The 7,288-nt window shown below is 35.9% G+C and overlaps 1 long non-coding RNA gene across 1 annotated transcript; it reads right to left on the bottom strand.

Annotated features, from left to right (window-relative positions):
* Window positions 1-1,678: 1,678 nt before the first annotated feature.
* LOC131418921 (uncharacterized) lies at window positions 1,679-4,275 on the bottom strand. Its single transcript, XR_009223074.1, has 3 exons — window positions 3,593-4,275; window positions 3,306-3,497; window positions 1,679-1,745 (listed from the first exon to the last, which is right to left on the bottom strand). It is a non-coding gene; the product is annotated as an uncharacterized LOC131418921 (long non-coding RNA).
* Between the last annotated feature and the right edge of the window lie 3,013 nt (window positions 4,276-7,288).

Here is a 7,288-nt window from a genome sequence, read left to right as displayed (position 1 = left end):
CATGTGATGTGCTTAAAGAACTTTCAGAACCTAAGATCAAATTTTTGAAATGGAATCTGAAATTAATTTTAATTCAGAGTTCTGCAATTTATTCATTATTATAAGACATTAATATAGGGGGTAATTATTCTAATACCCAAGTGAGTGATGTAAATTTTTTCTATAGCATTAGAATGGTACAAGTAAATTTTGAATGTTATCTCAACATTCCTGATTTCATGGATGGTTTAGATATGTTTCAAGTTCAAGTGATTAGAAAATCCGAGTAATAAATCTACAGATCTAGTCCCATTGAAATTTTGCAAGCTGTTTTACTATTTATAAACATATTTAATAATGAATTTATACTTTAGCTTTTGTAAGTACATTGAAGAATTAAATGTTTAGGCTGGGGGTAAATTTTGGAAATAGTAAATGAGATAAGAAGGAATGTGACTGTAAATTTCGTTGTTTGTAAATAAGATTTCATGACTATTTCCCTTTACTAGAATTCATTATTATTTGGATTGTTCCCTTTAAACAATTATTTTTTCTTAAACTCCTAAAAAGCTTTTCTTTGGGGAAATATGGCTGTCAATATCTCAGCTTTTTATGATACTATGAATATAATCAAAAGTTAAACATCTTCTTAGAGTTTTTTTAATATAACTAAAAATCAAGGAAGAAAGCAATTTTGAAAGTCATTTCAGCAAACCTTGCCAAAATATTGATGTACTTGGTAGATTACACACAAAAATGTGTGTGTGCAATTAATGATGTTTAACACAAATAAAAAAATCAATTTATTATGTAAATATAAGATCTGAAACATTTATTTTATGTTCTTTCCTAACCATTTAAGACAAACTTCATTAAACAAACATTCTCATGCCAATTACATGATTATGATATTATTCCTCAGTCCTTATTTCTAACTCCTTTCTGGCCAGTTAATGATATCCACAATTTTTAACATTCTTTCCATTAAGAGATTGGGTCTATGTCTTATACACATTAAATCCAGGATGAGATGTCAATATATTCCCAATGAAATGAAGGTAATGAAATGAAAAATGGCAGATGATTATCACAGTTTGGGCTGCTATAACAAAATACTATAAACTGGGTGACTTATCAGCAACAGAATTTATTTTTCACAGTTCTGGAGGCTGGAAGTCTGAGATCAAGGTGCCAGCACTATTGAGTTTTGGGGAGAGCCCTTTTCTGGGTTGCAGGCAACTGACTTCTCATTGCATCCTCACATTGTGGAAAAGAGAGCTATCTAGCTCTCTGGCGTCTTCTCAAAGGGGCACTAATCCCATTCATGAGGGCTCCACTCTCATGACCTAATACCTCTCAAAGGCCCCACCTCCAAATACCATCACATTGGGATTAGAGTTTCAACATTTTAATTTGGGGGGTACACAAACATTCAGTGCATTGCCATGATACTAAGTGTTTTCAAGGATGGAGAGCAAACAAAACAATCATAAATTGCTGGTGGAAACTCTCAGACACATTCACACACTCTTTGCTACTATCTACTAACACATAATACACGCACAATCTATGACCCAATAACTCCACATCTGGTATATACCCAAAAAGTAGTGCAAACTATGTTTACCAAAAAATATGCATGAGAAGGTTCATCACAATATTATTTATAATAGTCAAAAACTGAAAAAATTCCAGTCAACAATAGAATGGATAAATTATGGTATGATCACACAGTGGAATATTATGCAGCACTGAAAATGAAGGACCTATAAATGTAGACAACAGAATTGATAGATCTCACAAATGTAACAAGGCAAAATAACTCAAACACTAAAATGTAGAAATTTATATAAAGTTCAAAAGTAGGCAAAATAAGTCTATAGTTTAAAAACTCAAATAGTGGTTACCCTTGTGAGGATGTGGAGACCAGAAAAGAGCTCAAGGAAATTCTGGATTACTGATAATGTTTCTAAATTTGTGTACTGTTTACATCAGTAGTTTGTGAAAATTCAGCAAGCTGTATGTGAGTACCCCCAATATATGTGGTTTTTATATTTACACTATGCATGTTATGCTTCAATAATTTTTTTTAAAAACTTAGTTATGAGTTCTCGAGATGGTAGCAAAATGTTCTTTGCTTGTGTTTGAAGAATTCAGGCATAAGCCATAGATATTTATTTGTCTTAAATTGCAGAAGGTAATATCTGTTTGAATATGATTTATTAACCATATATTTTGTAGCCCTGAGTTGCAGAAAAATAAAAGAAAAATCTATTAAAAGAGCTAAACCTATTCATTCAACAACTATTTCAAAAAGACTTCTTGTATTTCTAAAAATAATGCATATATTTATTCAATAATGATAACAATGATAATAATAGTCATGCATTGCTTAATGATGGGGATATGTTGAGAAATGCATCATTCCGTGATTTTGTTGTCATGTGAACATCACATAGCATACTTATACAAATCTCAATGGTATAGCCTTCTGCACACATAGGCTATATAGTACTAATCTTATGGGATCACTGTTATATGTGCAGTCTGTCATTGACAGAAATGTCATTATGTGGTGCATGACTGTAATAGTAGTAGCAATGGTTAGTATTTATTAAGCACTAATATTTGGTGGTCATTATATTATGTTATTTATATTAATTAGCTCATTTATTTCTCAAAAGAACCCGAGATAGTTGACATTAACAATTTTGATCATAAAAACTATATTTGAGGTAACATGGTATCAAAAAATTCTTATAAGCTGGTTTTGGATTTTCTGCTTGTATCTTCCATTTTAATTGCGCATGTTGGTGAGCGGTTCATGGTGTAAATTTACGGTATACATTGGCGTTTTTACTGGTTGTTTCTAGGGGCAAGCTCCAATGTTTCTGAACTGCATTAGAGTGAATCAGGATATGTCTCACACACATGAAGAACAAGAAGCGAATTAATTAGGTGGAAGGGTTGAAAACGTAGTCAAACTCTAAGAAAGGCTTGAATGATATCAACCTACTAGCATCCTTTCTCTTTTCTTTTTTCTTTTTTTAGTGAGGAAGATCAGCCCTGAGCTAACATCCACTGTCAATTCTCCTCTTTTTTGCTGAGGAAGATTGGCCCTGGGCTAACATCCATGCCCATCTTCCTCTACTTTACACGGGACGCCGCCACAGCATGGCTTGCCAAGCTGGGTGTCAGTCCCCGTCTGGGATATGAAACTGCAAACCCCAGGCTGCCGAAGCAGAGCAGGTGCACTTAACTGCTGTGCCACCAGGCCAGCCCCTCTTTTCTGTTTTCTTGCATATGAAATGAACTTATTAACTTACTTCTAACAGCTAGAATATGGCAGAAAGGACAGGATATCACTTCTGAAACTGGACTGTGGCTTCCATCTTGGGTGCACAATAGTGTCGTTGAATGGTCTCTTGCTTTTTCTTAGCTTGCTTACCCCAGGGGAAGTCAGATTCCATGTCATGAGGCATCCAAGTCAAGAAGCCCATGTAGTGAGGGAACAAGGCCTGCCAAAAACACCAGAATGAACATGGACTTGGACTACCACCCACCTCCACAATTGAATCTCCAGATGAAACCACAGACCCAGGATACAACTTACCTGTAACTGCATAAGTGAACTATGGCAAAGGCATCCAGCTAAGCTGTACCTGGAATCTTGACTGTATCTCGTAGATGTTGTAAGATATCAAAGGCTTTCTGGTAATTTGTTATGTAATTACAAACAACCAATACAGATTTTGGTCTCACTAAGTAGCAGTGACCACCACCTAAAATATGGAAGTGGCTTTGGGACTGAGCAATGAGTTTTCAGGAAAATGTTTGTAAAAAGTCAAAATGCCTAGAACATGCCATGGAATGTGAGACTTGAAGAAGTTGCTGGTGAGGGCTTACAGGGCAGTGACACATACTTTACTGAAGTGGTAAGAAAGGGGATTCTTGTTATGCAGGGGAATAACATTCAAATGGAGTACAGCAAATGCACCTAAACGAACTGGGTGTGTCTATCTAATATCTTAACCAAAGTCTTGAAGACGTCACCTGAATTTTTCTTGCTTCTTATAGTAAAATGTTCAGAGGAGACAGATAAATTGAAGAAAGAACTATTAAATAAAAGTAGTCAGACTCAATAGTTTTGAAAATCCCCAGCCCCTTCAGATGGTATTTGATACCAGAATAAAACAATGACTTCCAAGCCAAGTTCAAATCCAGGGCCCTGCAAGAAAAACATGGAGCAAAGATGAAGCCAAAGACAAAAATCCTTTAAGGATTTTAAAAGTATTCATCATAAATTCTCTCAACCAAACAGCAGGGCTTCTAGGAAAGATAAGGGCATTGTCGCTCAGCAGAGGGCCAGGGTGGAGAGAGGCTTACCTCAAAAAGATCTGCAGTTGAGGCCTTTATATAATTCAGTAGTCCCCAAGAAAATTCACAACAGATCCACAAATTTCTTTAAAGACTTACACATGCAGAAATAGTACCAGCATTTACTGAGGGAGACAGAAACAGTACGGAAGAAAGAGAGTCCTCTGGACCCCTCTGAATTACACTGTCAGGAAGTAGGCTGAAGCTGCTGTTCAGCAGTAAACACAAGCCAAAGGAAGCATGGAAAAGGAAGGAAAATTCAGAGGGCAGAACTAAGATTCCAAAGGATGACATGAAAGCAGTGGAGAATGATTCCAGGGACCTGCAATCTATTCAAGAAGCATCCTGCATTTTCCTGACTGGATAGCAGAATTGGTATGGGCCAGTGATTGCTTTGTTCCTCCAATTACTCCCATTTTTAAACAAGAATGTCTTTAACAGCTATCCTATGTCGACCCCATCATATTCTATTGACTACATGAGAAGGCAGGTAACTTGCCTCCTTAATTTCACAGGTAGAAATCAAGTGGAACAATATTCAAGCAGTACTTAAGGAGCCAGGGAGCCTCATTCACAACTGGACTTCATATAAGAAATGAGATTCTGGATATTAAGCAGATGCTTTTTTTAAACTTTTTTTGTGAGGAAGATTAGCCCTGAGCTAACATGTGATGCCAATCTTCCTCTTTTTGCTGAGGAAGACTGGCCCTGGGCTAACATCCATGCCCATCTTCCTCTACTTGACGCGGGTCGCCGCCACAGCATGGCTTGCCAAGCAGTGCATCGGTGCCCGCCCAGGATCTGAACCTGCGAACCCCGGGCCACTACAGCGGGGCACGCACGCTTAACCGCTACGCCACCGGGCTGGCCCCAAGCAGATGCTTTTCGAAAACCTTCGAAGGGGGCAAGTGTATTTTGCATATAGGAAGGACATAAATCACAGGGGCCAAAAGGCAGACAGTGGTAGGCAACCTCTGAATGGCCCTCAATTCTCCCACCTCCTGGTCTTCACAGCCTTGTGTAATTATACCACCTTTATTTTTATTCAGATATTGAATATAATATGTTGTCATTTTAGTAACACATGATGTTGGACTGTGTTGAAAGATTTGAAGATATGGAAAAAATAAGGAAAGGAAAGAAAAGAAATTAAAAGGAAAGTTATCCATAAATCTATCACCTAAACCAACCACCCTTTAATTGTTTCATGCATTTCCTGCCATTCGGCTATGCGTCATTTTCTCTTTTGTAACAACATAAGATGTTCACAAATTGGTAGCAAACATTTCATATTTCATCAAATTGCTGGCAATTGTGTGCAGTTGTAAGTAATTCCATAAATACAATAATAGTAGTACATAATACTTTTCTATAGTTAAGATTTTGTTTATATATAGACATGAGATATGAACTCAAAGTGGCATTACTTCATCTAATGCTATTAATATATTGAGGCTTTTGATTCAAATCAATCCCTACCACTAGATCCATAAGTATGTATGAAATTATTCAATTAGTAAATTATTACTGGAGTATAAATATAAAATACCATGACTGATATTTTTCAAATATATTTTGAATGCTCTCTTTTCAAAGTAATTACCTAGGAGTCTATGAGCTTCTATTGATGTTCCTGTCACTGTTCAAACTATTTGAGGAATATTCATTTTAAAAATGTCTTCAGGGCCAGCCCCAGTGGCCTAGTGGTTAAGTTCAGCATGCTCCACTTCAGTGGCCCAGGCTCAGTTCCTGGGAGTTGACCTACACCACTCTGTTAGCCGCCATGCTGTGCTGGTGGCCCACATACTAAAAAACAATAGAGGAAGATTGGCACAGATGTTAGCTCAGGGCAAATCTTCCTCAGCAAAAAAAAATTCTTCAAATTAAGCTTAGAAATGCCTTCAATATTTACATACTTTTGTAATTAGAAGATAGATTTGATTTCTAGAAACATGCCAAAGGAATTGTGGGAAAAGTCTGCATTATCAAACTGGGTAATATAATTTTTTGTTAATATTTGTCCGCAAATGAAGATATTTTATATATATCTTGAAAACTTCTCTGAGCTGAAATTCGAAATGAAAAGAAAAAAATGTTTTCAACAAGGCAAGCTTTATTACAGTAAGACCTTTTCTTTCAAAGTTAATAGTGTAAAGTTCAATATTCATTTGAGTCTGTAAATTTGGTATGCTTATAAAAATAATCCGTCACATTACAATCACATCTAATACATTTTACTAATTGTGTCTTTATGGCTGCTTAATTTTTTTTCCCCCAAAAGCATTCAACTTAGACAACATTAATGAGATAAGACTTAATTTGCAACAGATTCAGTGAAATGAAAAATTAGGTTAGCTTGATTTAAGACAATTGGCCAAAAGGCCAAACTAAATCCTGTTTTAGGCCAATTCAGTGTCTTTATCCTGATCTCCTAAGACCTGATACACTCATAGTTTGTTCCAGCAGTTAAGTTTTTAATTATTATAGTTTCGTATGCATCTCTGATGACATTAGCTATGACCTTGGGCAAGTTCTCTTACCTCTTTGTGACTCAGTTTCTTATTTTGTACAATGGATTTATTTTGTGTTACTTTTGAGAGGATTAAAATAACGACTCCATCATAATGCTTAGCAGAGTGCCTCCCACATGATAAGCATTTAATAATATTTAGATATCATTATAATCATTTTTCTATTTAATTATTTACTTAATTTTCTTACCCCCGCCCCTGTTACTCTGATCTTCCTTGGCCGAAGGTCTTATAATACCATTTGTCAGTGTTTTCTTCCATGGATGTCCATGTCCATTTCCGATTGTTGGCCTATTCTTTCCTTAAATATGTTGATGAATTCAATTCATCTATAGTCATACTTCAAAGACTCAGAACGAGCTTCTCTTTTCCACATGATCTTTTATATCTAAAGCTGACTT

Source organism: Diceros bicornis, chromosome 20, assembly GCF_020826845.1.
Source record: "Diceros bicornis minor isolate mBicDic1 chromosome 20, mDicBic1.mat.cur, whole genome shotgun sequence".
NCBI lineage: Eukaryota > Metazoa > Chordata > Mammalia > Perissodactyla > Rhinocerotidae > Diceros > Diceros bicornis.
Note: the sequence above shows the minus strand (reverse complement) of the source record. Positions and strands in the feature narration are given on the sequence as shown.